This window comes from Ascaphus truei, chromosome 3 (genome assembly GCF_040206685.1).
Source record: "Ascaphus truei isolate aAscTru1 chromosome 3, aAscTru1.hap1, whole genome shotgun sequence".
In the NCBI taxonomy this organism is placed as follows: Eukaryota; Metazoa; Chordata; class Amphibia; order Anura; family Ascaphidae; genus Ascaphus; species Ascaphus truei.
In genome coordinates this window covers 131,583,339-131,608,905 of record NC_134485.1, presented here as the reverse complement: position 1 = coordinate 131,608,905, position 25,567 = coordinate 131,583,339, and positions in this window count along the sequence as shown.

The following is a 25,567-nucleotide window of genomic DNA, read 5'->3' as shown; positions in this document are numbered from 1 at the left end:
TGAGCGTGCTAGCTTCTTGGTGAGAAACTTCTAAGTCTTTGATGAAGTTTTGCACATCTCTCTGGGACATCTGATAGCATTGTCTCCAGTCAGGACTTATTCTCTCTGATTCCATGTTAGCAATTGCGGTGTTGGCCTTATCCAAACTTGTCGTCAGCTCCTCCAACTCACTCCGTAAGAGATGCTCTGTTTTCTTTAAAGCCGCATACTCTTGTATAGCTGGGAGTATACACCTCTGTACCTCGGCATTAGCTTCTCGCTCCCTATTCAATTGTTCCTGCAAGACATAATAATCACGCTTTGCAGTTTGGAGTGCAGAAATTAAGGCATCTTTTCCCTGGATCAAGGATTCAGCTTCCCTTTGCTCCTCCTTTTCCTTTGCCACCGTTCCTGTGACAATTCTGCCGGTCACTCCGGTCTGCAGCACATCTCGGCGCCTTTCTGACGCATGTCCTGACAGCGCAGGTTCAAGTGGCTTGGTCACTTCCCCTGTGATTTGAGGAACAGTTTTCTTTTTCTTCTTTCTTTTTGCTTTATTAGCTCCAGAGATATCAGTGGTCCTGGGCACACGCTCACTGGTATCAGCTTCCACATCTTGCTTGCACTCATAAGGCGTTGCTTGCTTTTGCAGCTGTTTGTCTTTGAAAATTTTGGGGCACACATCTTCCATGTGACCTACTTTATGACAGGCTCAGCATACTAAATTCATCTGTGGGTACGGCTCTCCTCCAGGGGCCACATACGAGTCATCATCATCATCATCATCATCGTATGGCCTGAAGGGACACTGTTTTGTATGGTTATGTACATTGCAAAACTGACACATGACGGCGGCCATTTTAAAACCCCGGTTTTTTTTTCTTCACACCCGACGAGGCAGACTTTGCACAACACACGTAACTTGTATGGGCTTTACAATCTTTGAACCTTCTGGGTTCTTCTTAGGGCAACATCTTTGCCAAAATTAATTTTCACTTTCTTTTTTACCAGACAGGGCAAACTTTACCTCACAGCACTTGCTAGCTGCAAATTCACTCACTTCAGCAAAAGGCATTAGCTTTACACAGCAATCCTTTCATACCCGACGGAGCAAAATGTACACTCAGCGCTTGCTAGCTGTAACTTCCATGCTTCAGCAAAAATAATTTTTTTTTTCCGCTTGAGTTCAGTGTCTCAACACATCTTCATCTACTGACCCCCAGAGGCGTAGCATCCCACTTCTGACACCACCTGTGGCAGGACGGCCTCGCGGCGGGGTCTGTAAGACGCTAGACACGGTGGGAAACGTTCAACTATAGTGGTTTATTAGCCACAACCAAAATAAAGTACGGGTGCACTGTCCCTTTAAGAAACTACTTTCTTGAAAATTAAAGCCTGTTCCCTTTAGGGAAACTAACTCACTTCTTGAGCCCTTACTAACAAGACAGCCAGCTTATCTGGTCATGCCCAAAACATGCTACACAAAGGTTAACCGATACGTATAAGAATAAAGTCTTATCTGTATAGCAGCTCCAGCAGAAAACAGGAACACGGTTCCGGGGAGCAGGCTTTGTCCAGCCTCGCAGCAATCTGTATCTTTATCTTTACCCTGGGTTGGGGTCCCAGCTGGTCCCAGCAGCAGAGCTCCTCGCAGGACTGCGGGACCAGAGCAGCAGCAGCTGCTACGGCTTCCAAGCCGGGAGAGTTCTCTCCACCTTCCTGTGGAAAAACAAGCTCACCTTGTGTGAGCAACTTCCTGCTTTTTAAAGCACTTGTTTCACTGATAGTTCAGCCCCTGTTTAATTAGGCTGCAGGTGTGCTTCTTTCTGTCTGAGGAGATTAACACTCTGTGAACTGGCTGCAGCGTCTCTCCATTCACTATTCCAGCCTACTGAGTAAGTGACTCTGTCACAATACACACACACGCGCACGCATGTGCTGTATACACACACGCATGCACGCACGTGCTGTATACGCACACACGAGCTGTATATACACACGCACTCGCTTGCTGTATACACACCCACACGCGCACGTGCTGTATACACACGCACGCGCATGCTGTATACACACACCCACGCACGTGCTGTATACACACACACACGCACGCGCATGCTGTATACACACACGCACGCACGTGCTGTATACACACGCACACACACACGCATGCATGCACGTGCTGTATACACACACATAAACACTCACATACGCACGTGCTGTATACACACACACACGCGCACGCACGCACGTGCTGTATACGCGCACACGCACGCATGTGCTGTATACACACACACACGTGCTGTATACACACGCATGCACGTGCTGTATACACACACACACACATGCACGTGCTGTATACACACACACACGCACGTGCTGTATACACACACACATGCACACACGCACGAGCTGTATATACACACGCACGCACGCACTTGCTGTATACACACACGCACGCACATGCTGTATATACACACACACGCACACAAGCACGCACATGCTGTATATACACACACGAACACACGCATGCACGTGCTGTATATACACACGCACACACGCACGTACTGTACACACACGCCCGCACGTGCTGTATACACACACGCACGCACACACGTGCTGTATACACACACTCACGCACGCATGTGCTGTATACATACACACACAACACATACTTTATTTTTATTTATGTATTTATGTATTTTTTATTTATTTTTGGAGCACAGAACAGGGGTGCCATTATGGGGTGCCGTTATCCCTCTGCTTTGTTTACATCTCACGGTCACGTGATCAGTTCATCTCAAAGCAGAGGGATACCGGGGCCTGTATCTCGGGAAGCAGGGGGTCCCCGGACCTGAAACCAATGTGGTTCTGCTTCAGAGACCCCCTGCACATCTACACGATGAATTATGAATTACATTTTTATTTTTAAATATTTTTTTTACGGCGAGATTTACGCAGAGAGAGGCGTATCTCTCTGGTGCAGACAAATCTTGCCAGGTGAGCCCCTCTTGCAGGGCACATCGTCTCGCCACCGGCAACTCGCCATGTTTGAAAATGTTGCTATCACAGGTATTCAGGCCTTTCTGCATACCGTGAGAGCAACTCGCCAAAAACATGGCGAGTTCAAAACCCTGCCGATAAATTTTTTTCGCCGCTTACTGCATGAGGCACAGTGTGGGCAATAATCAGGGCCGATCTGCAGGAATCCGGTGAACTGCCTTAGGATAGTCTTACCATCCACCCAATCCTTCTGGACAAGTGTTGTAAGATATCCACCCTAGACAGACATGGAGAGCTCTTCAACCTGCTGGTGGGGTTAACAGAGATCCCTCCAGGGGGAGTGAAGCGCAGCGCATGGCCGCCTTGTGCTGTTACCCCGACCGCGATGAGGCCTATCACCTCTTTTCTCTGGAGAGTACACCCGAGGAAGACGCCCAGCGAGGCTACATGCTGGTGCTGGAAGTGCGGGAATGGTCTTCGAAGATTCCTGGAAGGATTAAAGTGTTCGGCCAAAATATCTCCCCATATTTCATGGCCTTTGATCAGGGGCGAATATACCCTGACACTCCCGTGGAGACCACAGGTGAGATGGACGTGGGCTGCAGCCGTAGCAACCACCACACTATTTGACTAAGTGACGCAACCCCTTTCCGCGAATGTTCTCGTTGCATCGTTTCTCGGGATGTGGACGATTTGAGAAACGTTTTACAAGAGATGAAGACAGCGGGGATTGTGACCGAATCCTGGAGTTCCTACGCCTCGCCTATCGTGTTAGTGAGGAAGAAGAATGGGTCGGTTAGATTGTATGTCAACTACCGGACACTGAACAATCACATAGTACCCGATCAGTACACTCTTCCCTGAATGAAAGAGATTCCGAACACACTAACAGGGAGCCAGTGGTTTAGTGTTCTGGACTTGCGGTCCGGGTACTACCAGGTACCGATAAGTGCAGAAGACCAGGAGAAGACTGCCTTTGTCTGTCTGTCGTGGGAGAGGGGGTTTGGCCTGGTATTAAAGGGGTTACACCCCATTTGGCTACCACCTGCCCTCACCTGGGAGGCGAGGGGTGTGACGGTAACTTTGTGACAGGCTATTAATAATACACACCAAAAATATAACTGGGTTGAACTGAACGAGGCTTAGATATGATAAAATATAATTTATTCCTTGAAAAAGGTGAACACAACAGATTAAACAAATAACAAACAAAATATAGCACTTACTGTACTTAAGATGGGAATGATGAAATAGTAAGAAATCGTGACTAGCAGTTCATACAGCAATCTTGAATATCACAGAAGACGCGAAAGACAATTGAGTAAGGGCTGATCCTGGTTTAAATACCATTTCAGCTCTTTATTCTCAACCCTAGGCGCCGAGCTGGCTAGGAAAAATCTTTTTGAAGTAGATTGTAAGTGTAAAGGATGACACTCCCAAACCACTCAACTTCCTTTGTTCCGGCCCTAGTATAAACAATCAGGGCAGTTAACTTTTGATCACTTTTGATCACAGGGCTATGCTAAGTCTTCAGGATGCCCTTCCTGCCCTATTTAGCATAGCAGATGGAGTCTACATTTTCAGAGCAGATCCAAAATCCCATATACACTTTAATATTTTCACATATTAATATGTTCCGTTCTGATGGGTCCAGTGGGTCGAAATCTGCCAGTTTTTAATGCCTACAGTGACCCTACATATGGGCCAAATTTCAACTCTCTGCAGCCTCCAGAACCGGAGATACAGAAATGCACTTTTACACATTTTTAAAATACAGGATTCTAATAGACTTCCGGTGGTGTCGTCACCGCACATGCAAGCCTAAAGCGGAGCTCCCGATTCCCCTCCACTAAAAGGAGATAGAAAGAGCGAAAAACCACCCTAAATCGCCAGAAAAACGCGAGGGCAGCATCAGACACGAGCCAGGATGTCAAAGCAGCAAAAAAAAACCCCTGTGCAAAGCATTTCTACATACTTTGCACCGACGAAGCGCCAGGGAGATCAGGAGGAGATGAGTCAAGATGGCGCCGACACCTGCGTGGCAAGCGCTCCCGCCCGTGAGCAACCTTTGCCGGAGCATATCAACACAAGCCACCTAATTACGAAGGATTTCCTGGAAGAATATATGAACCAGATGATCACTAAGCTGAGGAAAGGTGTCAACGAGGACTTTAATAGCGCGATCAACAAGATCAAGCAGGATATAAACGAAGTCTCCCAAATAACGGAGTCCCTGGAGGGCAGGGTAGAGGAAGTCGAGGCGGTGCAATCCTGAGCAGAGGACGAAATTAATAGACTCAATCACGAAATTGCGCTGCTGAAAGATGGTCTTGAAGACCAAGAAAACCGTGACCGGCACCAGAACCTTAGGTTCCGGAACATCTCTGAAACAATCTCGACAGAAGCCCTCATGCCCTACCTGCAGGACCTCTTCCAGCAACTGCCCCCAGAGCTGAAAAAAAGAAGAAATGGAGCTAGATCGAGCCCATAGAGCTCTGGGCCCGAGGCGGGAGGACCCTCAGAGACGCAGACGTGATTGCACGTTTCCACTCGTACAACACCAAAGAAAAAATCCTGTCCAAAAGCAGAGAGATGAACCAAATCTCATTCCAGGGAGAACAGATCCAGATCTATAGCGATCTGTCGAGAACAACTATTCTCCGCCGCTAGGAACTAAAGCCGCTGACCCGACACCTACAAGACCACAGTGTGCGCTATAGATGGGATTCCCATTCAAACTTAGCGTTCTCGCGAAGGGCAAGTTCCACGCTATCTCCCATATCGAGGAAGCTACCAGATTCCTGCGGCTCGTGGGACTCCCTGTCCTCCAGGGACAGAGACAAGAGGAAGAAGAAGACGACACCAACCTGCAGCGACGACAGCGCGGATCCAGATCCTCGGAACGCCTTGCCCAGCAGAAATCCACCAAAGCAACGCCAGGACCTTAAAGATCCGAAAAAGGAGAAAAACAAGAAAACCGAGATGCCTCCAGAACGGCTGGGGCACCCCTTCCCTTCATACGGCGAGCAGTAACTTCTCCCTCCCCCCTCACCCCCCTGCTCCTATCTACACACCTACGTGACACCAGATGAGGCGATCCCCCCCTCCCCCCCTACCCACCTATGGTCTATACCTATCTGTTCAGCCCAAACAGGGCCTCTGAAACACCCCCCCTCCCCCCCCTCACCACCTCCTCACCCCCACGAGCACCTACGAAGGAAAACACCCATCCCCCAAGTGCCCCACCCGCCTGCACGAGCCCCCCCCCAAGAGTAAGCACAAGCTAAAGACTCCCTAGCCCCCCAACTTACCTTGAGGAGGTCCATACAAACGGGTGAATAATCTGATTAACCCTCCAGGCGCTCAGAATATAGCATAGTCCCTTCCTTCCTTCCCCTTTCCCCCCCCCCTTCCCTCCAGTCCCTCCTCCCCATTCCCTCCCCCCTTCCCCCCCTTTTTCCCCCTTCCCCCCCCACTCCCCCTCCTGTCCCCCCCCTTTTCCTCACCCTTCCTTCACCCCTTTGCTCTCATAATTATTTATATATATTTTTTTGATTTATATGTTATGTTTATTATACAAAAGATTCTTCATGATTTAATACTATTCCCATCGAATTCCTACCCATATGCATCTTTCATATACTGCCACATTATGATGAGATAAAGTTATAAACAAAATGTGTAGAATGTTTTAAATGTTCGAATTATCCTGTCACAGCCCTCTGATTTTCCTATCCCATTCATCTGGGTCTGTGATAAAATACAAGTGAATGATTTTTGCTTTAAACAAGCTCAAGGAGTATAGATTTCATGTTTCATTGACCTGTCATTAATATACCAATAAGAAACATCTTGATATATGTTTATGTTTTTGGTCACAATGACTGGTCATTTTATATGTATTTTTTTGTGTTTTAACTTTTTGATCTGACATCTATGTTGACTATGCGGACTCTATGTTTCATATTGAGGTGATCAGTGATTATTACACTGGACACCTGATACTCATTGTGTTGATTAATTTGAACAGCTGTCATAGGTTTGCTGGTGTATAACTGGATGTCTTGTGATGCAAGCGAATTACTCTTTTGACAAAGGCCTTCCAGGCCGAAACGCGTCAAGAGGACTCGCTTGCACCTTGTGCAAATAAAGCTTATTTTTATCCCACATCAGCCTTCATCTATTTTTGTGCTGTAGACGCATCTTTCTCTCCTTGAGAAGTTCTTCTACATTGCTGCATTAAGCGTCTGCACGCTGAGTTCCTGCTGGCTTGCGGTTTCCTTCACCGAGTCTGCCGTGACGTCATCAGCAAGTACCGTTCAGCCCGCCGGTCAGGTGACCGCCCTCCGCGTCTGCGGGTATTGGGTTGGCGGTGAAGAGTAAAGATCACGAGCGGAGACACCCTGACTTCGGCCGGGAGAAGCAGGCACATCCTACTGGGAAGACCCGCACAGGCTCTACAAACTACCAACAGGACTTACACGTGAGTTTCCCATGTCCCAACCTCATAGTGCTCATGGTGAGCCGGCTGGGGGGAATGATTATATGTTTCATCTCACTACACCAAGGTTGTGTTTGGCCTGGGTCTAGAAGACTTACTTTATCTTTCACCAGCAGGACTATGCTATATTCTGAGCGCCTGGAGGGTTAATCAGATGATTCACCCGTTTGTATGGTATACATGAGTTACAGGCAGCTTGATTACATTGGAGACAGAGGACAAAGTGACTGTTTAATATATATCAATCTGAACAGATTAAGAGATTTACCCCTGCTCTGATATTGAAGGCTGATAGTGGGTTTCATTACTTATTATATACTTACCCAGATTTTTATACAATATTTCTTATACAACATTTTTTCTAGTAAATAAAGTATTTTTTATTTTTTACAAATGGATGGAGAACAAGAGGCAGAAATGGATACATATACAACATATGTTCAGAAATGTGGCAGTGATACTGAAAGAGCAAAAAGGGCCACACATATTTTTGATGAGATTAAAGAAAATATTACATGTGAGAATTCAACAGATCTCATAGATCACTTTGTTAAACTGGAGAGACTCCTGACACAAGATATCCGTATATTTTGGGATATTATAACCTTAGAGAATTATATCAAGGTAAAACGCATACCAAGGGGTCTGCGTATCAAGAAGATGCCGTCTTTCGGATTTCCCAGCAAGGACTTTCAATCACAATGGAGAATCATCCTAGATGAATGCTCCAGGAAATTGATGGAACTTATTGTAACAACTAAGGTTTCTGAAAAGAAAATGTTATCATGTGACATAGGTGTATTACAAAAAGAATTGTATAGATTTAAAGAAATGGAGAAATTCTCACATAATGATAAAATATTATTACAGAATATAGAGAAAATGGAGAAGGATGTTATCATTAAGAAACAGGAAAAATTTTCAAGAGATAAGTCTGACTATGAAAAAGGTCAGATTTATTTCTGGGAAAGACCTGTTCCTACAAGAGATTTCTCCAGGGGCAGGTATCCTTCATATTCAACCCCACGCAAATGGTCTTCAGAAGAAGAGATTAATACTCAAAAGTCTAACACTAGATCTATACTAAAATCACCTAATGTAGAACGTAGACAGAGTTTTGAGACAGACTCTTCTGATAATGCAGATAGACCCTCGGTATCCTTTTTTACACAAGAGAGACACACTAATAAAGATCAAGAAGCGGGTTATTTTGACAGAACATACTTATCTAATCCTAGAGAAGAACACACTAGAACAAATCCAAATAACACAGAGATTGGTCAGTCAAAAAAACAAAGAAGTGCAGGAGGGGTAAAAAGAGCAGAAAAGACACACGGAGCAGACAGCAAGAGGAAGAAGTACAGGCATACCCCGGTTTAAGGACACTCACTTTAAGTACACTCGCGAGTAAGTACATATCGCTCAATAGGCAAACGGCAGCTCACGCATGCGCCTGTCAGCACGTCCTGAAAAGCAATACCGGCTCCCTAACTGTACCGAAGCTGTGTGCAAGCGGGGAGACTATAGAGCCTGTTACAAATGCCTTATTTACATCAGTTATGCACGTATGTGATGATTGCAGTACAGTACATGCATCGATAAGTGGAAAAAGGTAGTGCTTCACTTTAAGTACATTTTCACTTTACATACATGCTCCGGTCCCATTGCGTATGTAAATGCGGGGTATGCCTGTACTCATAAATTCCACACTCAACAATGTTATTAACATTTCTGATGCCGTTCTCACATCATCACAGGTGTTATTGCTAAACAAAGGCCTTAACTATGCCCCACAGGAGAATTTTGATTTATTTACCACCATTATAGATCTCCAAAAATATACCAGGAAATGGGCCTTAAAAAAGTTATTTGCAAAGAAAACTGTGAATACAATAGCCATAGATGGCAAGCCTTGTGATGATAGTGATAACGGTACAATTCCTGTTTCAGTTAGAAGTGCTTCCTCCTTTGCAGATACTGCATTTACCTTTGATTTACAGTCCCTATATGAAGAGGGATGTACAGATGCAATTGTTGAACCCCCTTTTTTCGGCAGAACAGATTCAAATCTTAAGAAACGGTCCACCTTCATCCCCTATAACACCAAAGGGCCATGTTTAACTACATTTGAACGACTTGTTGATAGAGATTTAAAAACATTAGCTAAAGGTTATTCATTTTCGAAATCATTTTCTACATCAGATAATCTCACTGCACAAGAAAGATTTGATTTAGAAGATCTAAAGAAAAACAAAGACATTGTAATTAAAAATGCCGACAAGGGGGGTGCAATAATTGTTCAATCTGCTAATAAATACAGAGATGAAGCTCTTAGGTTACTGAGTAACATACATGGTGTCTCAGTTGTGGAGGTTTACCAGACCCCACTAGACACTCAGCCCACACCTGATAATTTGCCATATGGTTCATGGACTCTCTATTGTCATCCAGTTTTATTTGCACATATTGTGGAGGAATTCTAACCAATTTGGATGCATCACACCTATCCTGTTATATTATTAGTTACTGAGTAATACTGATTTTTACACCAAACTCAAAGCAGACCCCACAAAAAGGTTTCTTGGTGAGCTTGAAAAACTGCTTGAATTGGGTGACGTACTATATGTCATAACAAATAAAGAGAGACAATTCCTGACGTGCGAATCCCCTATTGTCCCCGTGTTTCACCATCTCCCAAAGATCCATAAGTCACTGGAGAACCCTCCGGGGCGTCCCATTGTGGCTAGTATTGGATCTTTGGGAGATGGTGTGTCACGATATGTGGACAAATTTCTCCAACCGATTGTTAAAACCTTACCATCATTTATTGAGGACACCTCAGCATTATTGCTTTCATTGGGGGACATCATTTGGAAAACAGGTTATCGCTGGGTCACCATGGATGTCACATCACTGTACACCATTATCGAACACCAACACGGACTTTGTGCCATTTATTATTGTCTTCAACTTTCATCACTTTCCACTGCACAAATCACTTTCATTAATGACGCTATTTTTTTCTTATTGACTCACAATTATTTTTTATTTGATTCACAGTTTTTCTTACAAACACAGGGCACGGCTATGGGGACTTCTTTTGCACCCTCATATGCTAATCTTTTTATGGGTTTATGGGAATCTCAGCACATTTATGGTAGCACTAATAAGTTTCGTTCTAATATCATTTATTATAAACGTTATATAGATGATTTAATTTTCATATGGGATGGTGATCTTGATAGTATTCACTCCTTTGTTCATGAAATTAACTGTAATGATCTTCACCTTCACTTCACTTTTGAAACACATATTGAAAAAATAAATTACCTTGATGTGACTATCCATGGTGATCCCACAATGGGTATACAGACTGACATTTATACCAAACCGCACGCCAGGAATTCGTACTTGCATGCTAGTAGCAGTAACCCTAAAGCATTGATCCAAGGGATACCTAAAGGACAATTTATGAGATATAAACGCCTCTGCTCCAACCAGGAAACATTTTTGGAACATTCCAAAACTCTTAGTTCGAAATTTCTCTCTAGGGGTTATAAACAAGAGATTGTTGATAGAGCATTTCAAAATGCTGATCTGATGAACCGAGAAGAACTGCTAACTCATAAAAAGAATAATAGAGGCAAACAAACAGTTATAATGGACAGCCCCTTATTCATAACAAAATACAGCAAACAAGCATTCCAGATAAAACAAATTATTCAAAAGCATTGGAATGTACTCAAGATGGATACTGATCTTGAGAAATACACTAACTCTGGTCCCAGATTTGCCTTTAAAAAGGCCAATACACTTGCCACATCCATATCCAAAAGTATGTTCCAATCAAAAGATCCCAAACTTGGAAATATATCAAAAGGGTTTTTTAGATGTGGTTTTTGTAATTACTGCAAGTATGCTTCACCTACAAAAATAATTCGCACATTGTTCCCTAATTGCAAACAGCGGATTAATACATTTATTAATTGTCAAACTACACATGTAGTGTATGTCATCACCTGTGGTTGCAAACAAAGGTATGTAGGTAGAACAATAAGATCTTTATATGTAAGAATCTCTGAACATGTGAGACTTACAGTATTAATAAACGTGATTTATCACATCCAGTCTCAAAACATTTTTCATTATGTCCACAAGGGGGATTAAAGAACTTCTCTTACTGTGGGGTTGAACATATCCCTATCCACCCCAGAGGTGGAGATAGACTTAACCGTTTAAATAAGAAAGAGATGTCATGGGTTTTCTCTCTGAACAGTTTACAACCTTGTGGTCTCAATGTGGAATGGGAACTTAAACATTTTCTTTATGATTAATTTTGGTTATCTTCATGTCATATTTACAGTTTCTTTTTTTGTCATGTTTCTACTTGCTTTTCCCTTTCCCATCTTTATCTTTCTCTCTTCCCTCCCCTCCCCTCCTTCCCCCCCTCCTCCCTCCCCACCCCCTCCCCTTCCTTCCTTCCCCTTCCCCCCCCTTCCCTCCAGTCCCTCCTCCCTATTCCCTCCCCCCCCCTTTTTCCCCCTTCCCCCCCTCCCCCCCTTTTCCTCACCCTTCCTTCACGCCTTTGCTCTCATAATTATTTATATATATTTTTTTGATTTATATGTTATGTTTATTATACAAAAGATTCTTCATGATTTAATACTATTCCCATCAAATTCCTACCCATATGCATCTTTCATATACTGCCACATTATGATGAAATAAAGTTATAAACAAAATGTATAGAATGTTTTAAATGTTCGAATTATCCTGTCACAGCCCTCTGATTTTCCTATCCCATTCATCTGGGTCTGTGATAAAATACAAGTGAATGATTTTTGCTTTAAACAAGCTCAAGGAGTATAGATTTCATGTTTCATTGACCTGTCATTAATATACCAATAAGAAACATCTTGATATATGTTTATGTTTTTGGTCACAATGACTGGTCATTTTATATGTATTTTTTTTGTGTTTTAACTTTTTGATCTGACATCTATGTTGACTATGCGGACTCTACAGTATGTTTCATATTGAGGTGATCAGTGATTATTACACTGGACACCTGATACTCATTGTGTTGATTAATTTGAACAGCTGTCATAGGTTTGCTGGTGTATAACTGGATGTCTTGTGATGCAAGCGAATTACTCTTTTGACAAAGGCCTTCCAGGCCGAAACGCGTCAAGAGGACTCGCTTGCACCTTGTGCAAATAAAGCTTATTTTTATCCCACATCAGCCTTCATCTATTTTTGTGCTGTGCGACGCATCTTTCTCTCCTTGAGAAGTTCTTCTACCTTGAGGAGGTGAGGGAGGGAGCGGGTGAGCGGAGCTGTGGAGAGACCGGGCGGAACCCAGCAACGGCCGTGGAGACAGTCGGGTATAGTAAAAAACAGAAAGAACAGTTTGTCCCAGAAATGCCCACAGGAGGGCGCTATTGTATAAGACATGAACGCTACGCTGTGTAAAGAATGGGCCAGCAGCTATCGGGCCCCAGATAACTTTTGCATAGGTGTCCCCCCCCCCGCCAGGCTTTAGAAACTTACAATGTCGCTAACAGAGCTACCCCCCCTCCCCATCCCCCGTCCACCCCCTCCCCCACCAACTCCACACAACCCCCTCCCCAGGTTCCCCCCCCTCCATACATGAATCGCTGCAAACAGCAAGGCTCAGTAGAAATGTGATCAGTGGGTGGTCAAGGTGTAATTGAAATAATGTGGAAACTTTTTTGGATAGGCTGTGTTCAAATGAGAGTAATAGATTTCGCTACTGCCGCTATAACCCTTCCCCCCCTCCCCCCCTTCACTCCCCTCCTTACTCCCTTTCCCTCCCCCCCTCCGCTCCCCCTCACCTCCTCCCCTACCCACCCCCCTTTACCCTCACCCCCATGCCCCAGCACCACACCAAGATAAGGGTGGGGATGCAGAAAAGTGAACTTGACACAAGATGAGTAGACTCATTGGGCCATAAAGGAGCCAATAAGCAAATGTTAATGGAGAAATGTTACGCAAATGAAAGGAGGAATAAATATCAAAATGCTCCCCCCCCCCTTTGCCTCTCCCCTCCCTCCCCCCCTCCCCCCTCTCCCATCCCTCCCCCCCCTCCTCGACCCCCCTTTCCCCCCCCTTTTCTTCCCATCCCCCCCGCCAGACCTCAGCTCCGATCCATGATAAGGGTCTGGACGCAGAAAAGTAAACTCGAATTAGGGAGAGTTGTACAAGTGGACCATAAAGTTGTTAACAAGCAAATGTCAATGGAACAATGTTTTGCTAATATAAGGATGATAATGTACCAAAATTCACCCTCCCCCCAAGGCCCCCCCTCCCCCACCTCCACCCTCACCCCCCTCCCTCCCCCCTTCTTCCCCCCCTAGCCTGAACCCCACAAAAAAGCAAATAGGCCTCCCCCTCCCCTCCCCCCTCCCCCTCCCCCTTCCTCCCACCCCCACACCCACCCCTCGCCCATTTCGACACTCCAGAGGCAGGGAACCAGCAATAAGAGCCTACCTCAAGAAACGCAAACCCATACAGGAACTGATTCCAAAGTTGATAACATGCAAAGCTCAATAGAGAATCTTATGCTTTATAAATGTAATGATGAAAATGTATCAAAGATGCTCACCCTCCCCCAGCTGTCCTTTCCCCCCCCCCCGCCGCACCTCCCCCCTTTCCCTTCCCTTCTCCACTCCCTTCCCTCCCCTCCACCTCACTCTCCCCCCCCTCCACCCCCCCCTTTTCCCCAACGGGAAAGTCTTATTAAGCAACTAATGCGTATATATATAACTTGCCTACACCCAAACAGGGGCCGAACGAAAAGAGTGTTAAGATACGTGCCCCCCCTCCCCAATACCCGAACAAGGCACATACAGGCCCCACAACACACCCTAGAACAGGGAAGCCTCCCCCACCACTAAAATGACATGAGTGGTTTTCCTCATACCGCAGGGAGAGTCTCGGGCCCTACACCCTGCTCCGCAACAGGCTCATTGTCCTGGAAGTCCACCCAGGGGTGTTTCGCCCCGCTATCTTTCTCACCCGAGTGACTAAGGTTATTTTCCTTGGGCCCCACAAAGGCCCGTCTACTTTCACCATCCCTAATGTGTCTATCCAACCCCCCTCCCCATTCCCCCGTGCTGGGGCTTCCTCCACACTCCCCTCTACCGGGTACCTGGATCTAGGCCCTACTCCCCAGCATAGAGCTCCTGACATGGGAAGAACCAGAGCTCCAGAGCCTAGAGCTCTGAAAACACCCCATAAAACATAATGTCTTCCATCAAACTAATCTCGATTAATGTCAAAGGATCTTCTTGAATCGCTAGAACAGCAGTCCCTCTCATCCCTGATTTTAGGAGGGGACTTCAATATGGTGGCCTCTCATGTACAAGACAAATCAAACCCCGCCTCCAGGCGTCCATCACCCACCCCCTCCCCTAGCGCCACCCAAGCCCAAAAAAAAGCCAAGAAATTTCGAGATATGGAGGGCTCAGCACCAGGGTCAGAGGGATTATACCTTTTTCTCCACCCCTCATCAGTCCTACTCGAGGATCGATTATTTTCTGGGTACAAGTAACATCTTCCAGGCATCCTCCCAGTCAAACATAGGTCCGATCACTTTGTCCGACCATGCACCGATCGACCTCATCCTAACCCTACCCTTTGTGAAAAATAACCAATATAAGTGGAAGTTAAATGATTCTATGTTGAACTGCCCGATACAGAGACAATAATATGCCAAAAATTGTCAATGTTCTTCCAAATCAACGCAGGCTCCGTCTCAACCCCAGCCATGCTCTGGGAGGCATATAAAGCCACCCTCAGAGGAGACCTAATTTCAATTGCCTCATATAAAAAAAAAAAAGAAACTTAAGCTCCAAAAGGAGCTAACAGATAAGATTAACCAGCTAGAACAACAACATAAAACCTCAACGTCTAAAAAGACGCTAAAACAACTAAATTTAACTAGAGCCGCTCTTAAACAAACACAACTCGAAGAAGTCGAGAAAGCACTCAGGTGGTCAAAACAAAAAGACTTTGACAAGGGCAATAAAGTGGATAAGCTCTTGGCCTCAAAGCTTAGGTGCGCCAGAGTTAAATCCCAGATAGCTCAAATTCAGACTAAAAAAGGGCAGGTCACATATATAGAGAAGGAGATAGCGCAGGAATTTGCGAGCTTCTACTCAGAACTATACAACCTCCACCCCCCAGACCAAGACCCTGTCAGCCTTAACACAATATCACAATACCTAGAGCAATGTAACCTCCCGTCCCTATCCCCTGAAGAGGTAGAGAGTCTGAATAAAAACATAACCCAAGAGGAATTATCCCAAGCTGTAAGCTCACTTAAGATAGCCAAAACCCCGGGCCCGGACGGCTTCTCGAATGCTTACTACAAGTTGTTCATGCCGATCCTCTTCCCCCATCTATTAGAAATGTATAACTCCTTCCTACAGGGGGAACCAATACCTGCCACCATCACAGCAGCAAACCTCGCCATTATCCATAAAGAGGGTAGGGACCTGCTCCTCTGTGGGAACTACAGGCCCATCTCCCTGCTAAATACTGATCTCAAAATCTACAGTAAGATCCTGGCAAACAGGCTAAACCGAATTCTCCCTAGACTCATCCATGTGGATCAAGTAGGATTTGTGTCTGGAAGACAGGCCTCCGACAATACCCGCAAAATTGTGGATATAATTGACCACGTGCATCTCTCTGGTTCCAAAGCAATGATTCTGAGCTTGGACGCCGAAAAGGCATTCGACCGAATCAAGTGGGCCTTCCTGGACCAAACCATGCTGAGGTTTGGTTTCTCTGGCCCATTCCTAGATGGGGTGAGAGCCCTCTACCAAAATCCAACAGCATATGTTAAATTATCAGGCGGCTTCTCAGACCCAATAAAAATTAGAAATGGGACCAGACAAGGCTGCCCACTCTCCCCCCTACTATTCGCCCTAACCATAGAGCCCCTAGCAGCCACTATCAGGGAAGAAACCAGTATCAAGGGTATCCAAATCGCGGACAGAGAACACAAAATTTCGCTGTTCGCTGATGATGTGATTCTGACTCTCGCTGACCCCCACACGTCCCTCCCCAACCTCCAAAGGCTTCTGACCCAATTTGGACTAGTCTCTGACTATAAAGTAAACATGGACAAGTCAGAGGCCTTGAACATATCCCTCCCCCCCAGACGTGGAAACTCATTCAAGCCAACTATAATTATAGGTGGAGTTCCACCAATATTAAATATCTGGGGGTTAAAATATCTAACTCGTACAATATCCTATATCAATATAACTACCCCCCCCCCCTATTTGGCCAGATTAAAAAAGACCTCGAAACCTGGAAAAAAACACCAAATTTCATGATTTGGGAGGATGGTCGCGGTAAAAATGAACGTCCTCCCCAGACTGTTATATAACTTCCAAACTCTCCCAATCCCGGTGCCACAAGCAACACTACAAAACATGCAGTCACTACTTCTCCAATTTATTTGGAACGACAAGAGACCCAGGGTTCCCCAATCAGTGATGCTCTCCTGGAGAGCGAGAAGAGGGGTGGGGGTTCCCGACATAGCCAAGTACTACATCGCAGCACAACTGAAGCAGGCTGTAGTTTGGAATTACGACCCGGCCTCAGCTTCTTGACTCGAGATAGAGTCGCATTACGCTCGTCCCCTCTCCTTCCAAGTGGCACTATGGACCACTGGTGGCAGCGGGGCTAGACCATCAAGGTTCGATTTGGGAGCAATGAGATGCACGTGGGACGTATGGCTTAAAAGCAAAGGGAAGTATGGCCTGATAGCGTCCCCCTCCCAGCTCACCCCAATCTTTGGGAACCCCAAATTCCCGCCGGGGTGTTCCCCAAGCCAATTTGACCAATTCCAGAGTCACAATATTAGGATGGCGGACGATCTACTGCAGAAGGAGGAGATTGCTACTTACCAGGCGCTATGGGATAAATTCGAGATCCATGGTCTCCACTTGTTTAAGTACCTACAAGTCCGCCACTTCCTCCAGTCACTATCTCCAACCTCCAAATTCCCCCCGCTAACCAGATTTGAATCTCTATGTACCAAAAACACCTACCAAAAAGGTCTGATCTCTGAAATATATAAAGGAATGAAGTCTTCCTCCATCCCACCTAATCACCGCTATATGCAAAAATGGTCGGAGGAACTAGGCCTCCCAATAGACCTAGAAGACTGGGAGGAGATCTGGGAGCAAGCCTCCAAAACATCAATTTGCACAACAATAAAAGAAAATATCTATAAAATCTTATTTCAGTGGTACCTGACTCCCGTTAGGCTGAGCCAAATCTACCCCGGCACACTAGACCTGTGCTGGCGGGGATGTGGTCAAAAGGGGGACATGGCCCACATTTGGTGGTCATGTCTGGAGATCCAGAGGTACTGGACCATGATCCAGACGCTTATACATGAGGTCTCGGGAATCCCCCTTTCCATGGACCCACTGACCCTGGTGCTGAACAAACCCATAGACGACCTTCCGCCACCAATGCCCAGACTAATTACGGCCATTCTGACAGCGGCTAGATGCTCTATAGCAGCTGCCTGGAAGCAGATTAAGGCCCCCTCGAGAACGACAGTAATAAGGAGAATTAACGAGGTAATGACAATGGAGAAGCTGACGGCTATGCTCCAAAAGAAAATGCCCCAGTTCTGGAAGACTTGGGACCCCTGGTTAGAAAGATAAAACCCAAAAGGGCCATACCCCAGTGCCACAGGTCCCCCCTCCCCCCCTGTCTCTAGGGGGGAGTGGTGGGGAGGCATCCGCGTGCCCCTCCCCCCCTTTTCCCACCCACCCCCTCCCCTCCCTGTATGTCTCCCCCCCTATCGTTCTATCTTTTGCCCCTTCTCTTCTCTCCTCCTTCTGAAGGAAACGAGAAAATGTTATTGGTCACTGTAAGATTGTAACAAGTCATGGTGCCATGGCCTCATGACACCCCTGTATGTACTGTAACTTTTGAATGTGCCCAATAAAAAAATTGTTACAAAAAAAATTACATGATTCTTCCCTTTAAAAAATGGATCTCTGTTTTTCACTCTTTCCCCATTGAAATCAACGGGGTCCGTCCGCCATAGCGTTGAATGGCGGGCTCCGCCGTTGCCATCAATGGGGTTTCCCGCCATAGGCTTTCAATGGAGAAACCGCCGCCATTGAAGCCTATGGGAAAATCCAACAAACTTTACATTCGTCCATACTCCGTCTGATTGTTCGGAGAGGGCTGGGAAGGGTCATACATTAAAGCCGGAACCTTGGCTACATGCCACCCAAATCCCATCCCTCTGGTCATTCCATAACTGGAGATATGGACTTACCTTTTTCATCATTTTACACTTAGGGCCTCATGCAGAGAGCAGCTCTATTTGAAATCTCGCCATTTTCCCGCGAAAATCGCGCTAAAAACAGGTGAAAATGGCGAGCTAGGGAAAACGCGCCATTTTTTTTTTTTTTTTTTTAAACTCGCCTTTCTACCGGCGAGAACCTAAATCTCCCCTGTTGAAAAAATATCCCTATTCAGAAAGGCGCGATCGCCATCTAGTGGCTGATCGCGCCAATAACATGGAGAGAAATTCTCTATTTACCTCCGCCAAAAAAATTTGGCAAGAAGCTGGAGGTCGGCGGCCGGTGGGGGAGAAAAAAAAAGAAAACGCGTTTTTTTTTCAACACGTTTCAACAGCGCTCATATCGCTGGTTGAAACTCTCCATATGCAGAAAGGATTCTAAATGCAGTTTTCGGACCTTTCTGCATATGGAGAAAAAAACTCTCCATTAAAGCTTCTTTTTATTCCCCTCTCCAATTTTAAATAGCGCTGCTCTCTGCACGAGGCCCTAAGTCATTTTTACGCCACGCGGCTTTTCCCCATTGGGATCAATGGCCGGCACCACCATAGACAATGCATGGCACACGTCGCCATTAGATTCAATGGGACCTCTGCTCTGCCATTGAAGTCAATGGCGCGACCCTCCTTCTCCGCTCGACCCCTTACGGGGTTCTCTCATTCCTGGACCCGGTGTGGATCGTGTGTGGGGGTTCCTAGGAGCTAGGGGCAAAAAGAACTTTATTCCCAGGGGCCCTAGAACCTAAGATTCCCACGCCAATTGTCTTTGAACTTGACCAAAGTGATTAAACTATTTTCAAAGACATTGTATCCGCTTTTGCGGTCTGCGGTTTGGATGGCTGCCAACCTGTTCCTCGAGGCCGGCGTTGAGGAATCTCCATTGAAGTCAATGAGCCCATTGACTTACAATGGGAAACCGCTGCTCCTCCTCTCGGACGCAACCTGCTGGTCGTCGCTGGAAAACAAGTCCAAAACCGCTACTTCTGCCATTAGAACGCATGGAGGCTCAATGGCAACCTATGGAAGGCTGAAAAATGGAGCCTGAAAAGGCAGGAAAAGGGAATAAAGGGCTATAATCACTAAATTAACATTAACCCCTTCCCTCCCGCATCAACCCTAGTGTATGTGTCCTAGTGCAAATACCAGGATGAGACATTACATTTACACAGGGGAATAAACATTTGGATACTGAAGCAAGGTAAAAAAACACATTACTGGACCTCAGTCCAGTTAACACCTTGCTTCCCAAGTGAGAGTAGGGGGTGGCCAAATGGGGTCTAACCCCTTTAATCCTAGGCCAAACCCCCTCTATCATGACAAGGGGTTAACTGGAATGATGTCCAGTACTGTGTTTATTCCCCTGCTTCAGTACCCAATGTGTATCCCCCTGTGAATGTGAATTTTCCCCATCTCAGTGTTTGCACCAACACCTACACTGGGATCCAGTCGGGAGGGAAAGGGTTAATGGTAATTTTGTACCTTTTCCCGCCTTTGCAGGCTTCATTTTGCAGTCTCTCCATAGGTCGCCGTTGAAGCCCCATGTAACCCTATGGAGATTCCGGCGATTTGAGCCCGATATCGCAGAAGACCAGCAGGTGGCGCCCGAGAGGAGGAGCGGCAGTTCCCCATTGAAAGTGAATGGAGTAATGCATTTCAATGGGGTTTCCTCGACTCAGACCTCCAGGAACGGGCTGGCAGCCAGCCAGCCAGACTGCAAAAGCAGAAACTTTGTCTTCAAAGAGATTTGATCAATCCCCGGTCAAGTTCACGTTCAATTGGCGTGGGAAACTTAGGTTCTAGGGCACCCCGGAATAAAATTCTTTTTGCCCCTGGACCTTAGGAACACCCTCATTCGACCCCAACCGACAATCCGTGACCCCGGTAAAGGGTCGAATTCGCTATGAGGGTCGCACCATTGACTCTAATGGCGGATGTCAAAGCCGCGAGGTATAAACGGCTACAGTAAGTCAAAATGTGCAGAAACATGAAACCCATAACTCTGGTTCTGTTCAGTCTAGATGGCTGAGATTTGGCCACCATGTAGTCATATTTCCTGCATGACTGCATGGCAAATTCTGACCCTCTAGGAGCAACAGGACGGAGTCAGGGTACTGGTTAAGTTTGGGTGTCTGCCATTGACTTGCATGGCAGAAAAAAGCCACTTTTGTAAATGTGCTTTTTAAACTGTATTTGTGTAACTCCGGTCCTGTGGGTTCGCTGCGAGCTGAAACTTGGCCACCATGGAGAGTCCCCTCCGGCATGAGGGTCTGGCAATTTTCAGCCCGCTCGACGAACGAATTATTTTCATATGTTTAGATATTAAGAAATGTACTGTCTTTTGGGTCTGGTATTAAAGCCCGCGAAAGATACTTGCTCTGTTATATGTTAATGCTAAGGGGGGCGACCATTTGTCTACAACAGGCCCCCTGATCAAAGGATTCACCACTCTGAATCTCCACTACGGTGGAGAAAAGCAGGGTTTGAGTAGTCTGTAGGTGTTGTAATTTACACTTACAGACAAAGGATTTCCTGACCAGATCCACGTCTGGTAGACTTTAAGGCGCCCTTTTTTAAGTTTGCGGCTAGGGAAATGAGACCCCAAGTGAACAATATGCACATGTGCCAACTAACTGGGGGCATTGTCCAACAATGCTTCCCACGTTAGCTGCAAAGGGTGATTGGGTGCAGGTAATTGTTAACCAATACCTGGCACCCAATGTTGCGGTATAGGGTTTGAATCCCATATAAACGCGTGTAAGCTCTATGCCCAGTGTCTTCGTTTCAACATCTGATTACCTTGATGAATTGCTAATCCTGTCTTTAAGTGCTATATTCTGTATGTTATTTGTGCAATCTTGTGTGTTCACCTTTTTCAAGGAATAAACTTAATTTATCATACACTGGCGACACACTTTATTCGAGCTCGGCTAGTCCCACGAATTCGGGTATACCCGGGTGTATTGAGGTTTGTGACTGTTTTCTGCCCGAGTGCATTGAGGTATTTTCCAGGCAGCGATTGAAGCATTTTATTCTTGCTGGCTGCAATACTGCACAGTATATATATATATACTGCATTACAATTCATGAATTTATGCCATCTGGTAGACACGCGAAGCATTGCAGCCTATTAAATCCTAATCATTATCATTTAACAGATCAGCCGCCCGTCAGCCAGGCATGAACCCAGGCTGGGAAGGCAAACGCAACGGGGCTTGTCAGAGGTGAGGAGCGGCGCATTCCAGGTATCTGCCAGGTACATACTGGGTATTTGCACGAATAAAGTGTGTCGGTGCAGTATCTTAGTTGTGTTCAATTCAACCCAGTGATTTGTGTATATTAAAACCCTGCACAAGCTCCCGTGACACTATCCCCTGGGCTTCTATCAATTTATGAGGATGCCCCAAGGCATCTGTAGAGCTCCCCGACCTTTCAGCTCCTAATGGAGAAGACCATCGGTGACATGAATCCCCAGGAATGCTTGGTCTACCTGGATGACATCAATGTCTTTGGTAAGACCTTGGAGGAACATGAAGAACGGCTGCTGAAAGTGCTGGACCGTCTGGGTTAAGCAGGCCTGAAACTGTCCCTTGACAAGTGCCTGTTCTGCCACACCTCGGTGGCCTACTTGGGACACATTGTATCCGCTGATGGGATCGCCACTGATCCGGCCAAGGTGGAAGCTGTGGTGAATTGGCCGCAACCTTGAACCGTTATGGAGATACGCTCTTTCCTCGGTTTCTGTGGTTACTATCACCAATTTGTGGAGGGGTATTCAAGCAAGGCCAAGCCCCTCAACAATCTCCTTAAAATATACCCCTAGGACATGGCGAAAGGCCATCTCTGCCCAGCAACCATTCAATGATAAATGGACGACTGACTACGAGCGGGCCTTCCTGGGCCTGAAGAAGAGCTTAACAGAAGCACCTGTTCTCACTTATGCTGACCCACAACAGCCCTACATCCTCCATGTAGACATGAGTCTCAATGGCTTAGGTGCAGTCACCAGTAGCGTACGTCAGCCGCAGTTTGACTCCCAGCGAGCAAAATATTAACCAGTACACAAGTTGGAGTTCCTCGCCCTCAAGTTGGCCATCGTGGACAAGCTCCATGACTACGTGTATGGCGTAATTTTCGAAGTGAGGATTGATGACAATCTGCTCACATACATCCTAATATCCGCCAAACTGGATGCTATCGGCCACCGCCAAACATCCGCCAAACTGGATGCTGGCGGTGTCATCAAACTACAAATTCACGCTGAAATATAAACCAGGGCCCCTGAATATCGGAGCGGATACTCTATTCTGAAGACCAGGACTGAGCACCACTCCTGATGAGGAACCCTGGGAGGAGATCCCGGGACCAGGGATGAGAGCCATGTGCAATACGGCCACTGTCATAGAAGATAGAGTGGCCCTCTTAGAGTTGAGGGTCACGCATTCCTTAGGATGACAATCCAAAGCCATCCCTGCCGCTTACTGTGAACCAGAAGGGATGAACATCACTCATAAGATCAAAGTGTGCAGGGATATGGTCCAATATCAGATCAAGGACCCCGTTGCTAGTACTGCTGCGCCAGCATTTATTCTAAAACTTCTCAGAGCCGTTGTTGTTGCATCTCCCGTATTCCACGCACTATAAATTTGGCATCCTCGTGATCATGCCGCATTCGCGTCGAGGTTGATCTGTTTAATTACTGGTTTCGGCTTTAATTAGGAGAAATTCTAAGCGTATCCGCCAGGTGGCAGATATTCATAAATTGTAATGAATTGTAATGTGTACACTGCTTGTGCTACAGTAATGTGTTGACTTGCAGGTGTTTAAAAAAACAGCGATACAGCGATACACTTGCATGTTGAATTAACTCTTATAAGAAACCCCCAAAATAAAAATGTATAATCTTTTATTCTATACAGTGTATATTTATTCTATATGTATTGTTTAATACTGTTTTGATTTAATGCACATGCGTGTATGTCTCATGGAACCTTGTTGAAACGCATATGCGTGTCAACACATTTAGGCGCATGCATGTATGACTTCCCATTCAATGTGAATTTCAAGTCTGAAAAAACCCTTTATTTTTATTTGTCGACATTGGCTTGCATAACAATTTTTGCTATTCTGAGAATCAATCACTACTGTAGCTTTTTAATTCTACACTAGTCTTGTACGTACTTTATGAGGTGGGTGGCATACTGTGATTTTTATTTCTGGGTTTAGGGTTCAAAACATTATGACCTGTTGAAAATATTTCTTTGAACTAATAATCCAGCATACATTCCTCTCCCCCTAACCCCTCCCCCCCCCCCCACATACACAAGGCTAAAGTATTTCTACTTATCGACACCTCCCCCAAACCATTCATTTGTAATGTGTGGCTTTGTGGCTTAGTTTAATAGTTTAATCTTCCCGAGCGTGTTATCACATTTATGCGCATGCGTGTATGTTTCATTGGAATCTTGTTGAAACGCATACTGTATGCGTGTCACACACATTTAGGCGCATGCGTGTATGTGAACAAGACACCACACATCCATCCCCTCCCTCCTCACCCCCCCGAGCCATTCATGAAAATTCTACTAAGCTGATAAGCCCTTACTGTCAAACGAATCCTCCCCCAAATACATTCATTCGTTTTTGTTTTTTTTACCAACTAATCCTGCACACACTTCTACAGTAGCAGTTCCCCACCCCCCATCCGATTTACTAACAAGATAACGGTAATGCAAGCGCTTATCAACACCCCCCCGAGCGTTCATGAAAATTCTTGTAGCCTTCTTGAGTGACTGACTGATTTTAACCAACCATTATGTGAAATGTTCTACTTATGTTTTATAAAAGGTGACACAATGAAAATATTTTTAAAAATCAACTTTTTAAAACATAAATTGGAGTAAAAATATTATTTTATAACTTTTGAACAACAGAACAATCAAGCAGCCGCAAAGTTGATCCCCAATGGTCTGTCCTTCCAGGGATGAGCCCTTATATGCCTTAAAAGGCCATTGATGGTGTCTCTCACGGTTCTCATTAAATGATCGGTAATAGTAAAATAACGCTGCCCTTCCTCAAATTGTTCTCTTTATATTTTCTGGCAGAGCGTTCTTAATTCTATTCCCTTCATAATTAACATTGTGGGTCCACCCGCTGTACACCTAATAACTGATGTGGTGTTTAAAGATGGACAGGGCATATTTCTGGGCTAGACCAGCACTTCAGATCTTGTATTTCTCCCGGACTTGCAGGTCGTGCAAGATGATGTCTGGAAGCGTTTCAATGCAAGCGGGTGTGCTTCTGGGAGCGGGTGTGCTTCTGGGAGCAGGTGTGCTTCTGGGAGTGGGTGTGCTTCTGGCAGTGGGTGAGGGTAGGTGGTCTGGGAGAATGCTTTCCTTCTGTCGTAGTGGCCTTATCGGTGTTGTTATCTCCTGTCGTGGTTTTACCAGGGTTGTCATCTCATCATGGCATACAGGTACACGTATTCAGCAGACGGAGGGGGTGCGCTTGGTGATGGAATCGTGAAAGTCACATCCAGGCCACCCTCCTGCTCCTCTGTTCGACATACAGGGGCAAGAACTACAAGCAAAGAATTGATCCCTGCTATGTTACTCTCCATCTTTTCCATGTTCCTCTCCATCTTCTCCAAACGCCTATCCATACTTAACATGGTCTCTAAAAGAAGATCAATCTTTTGCACCATAGATTTGTCAGGGATATCGACA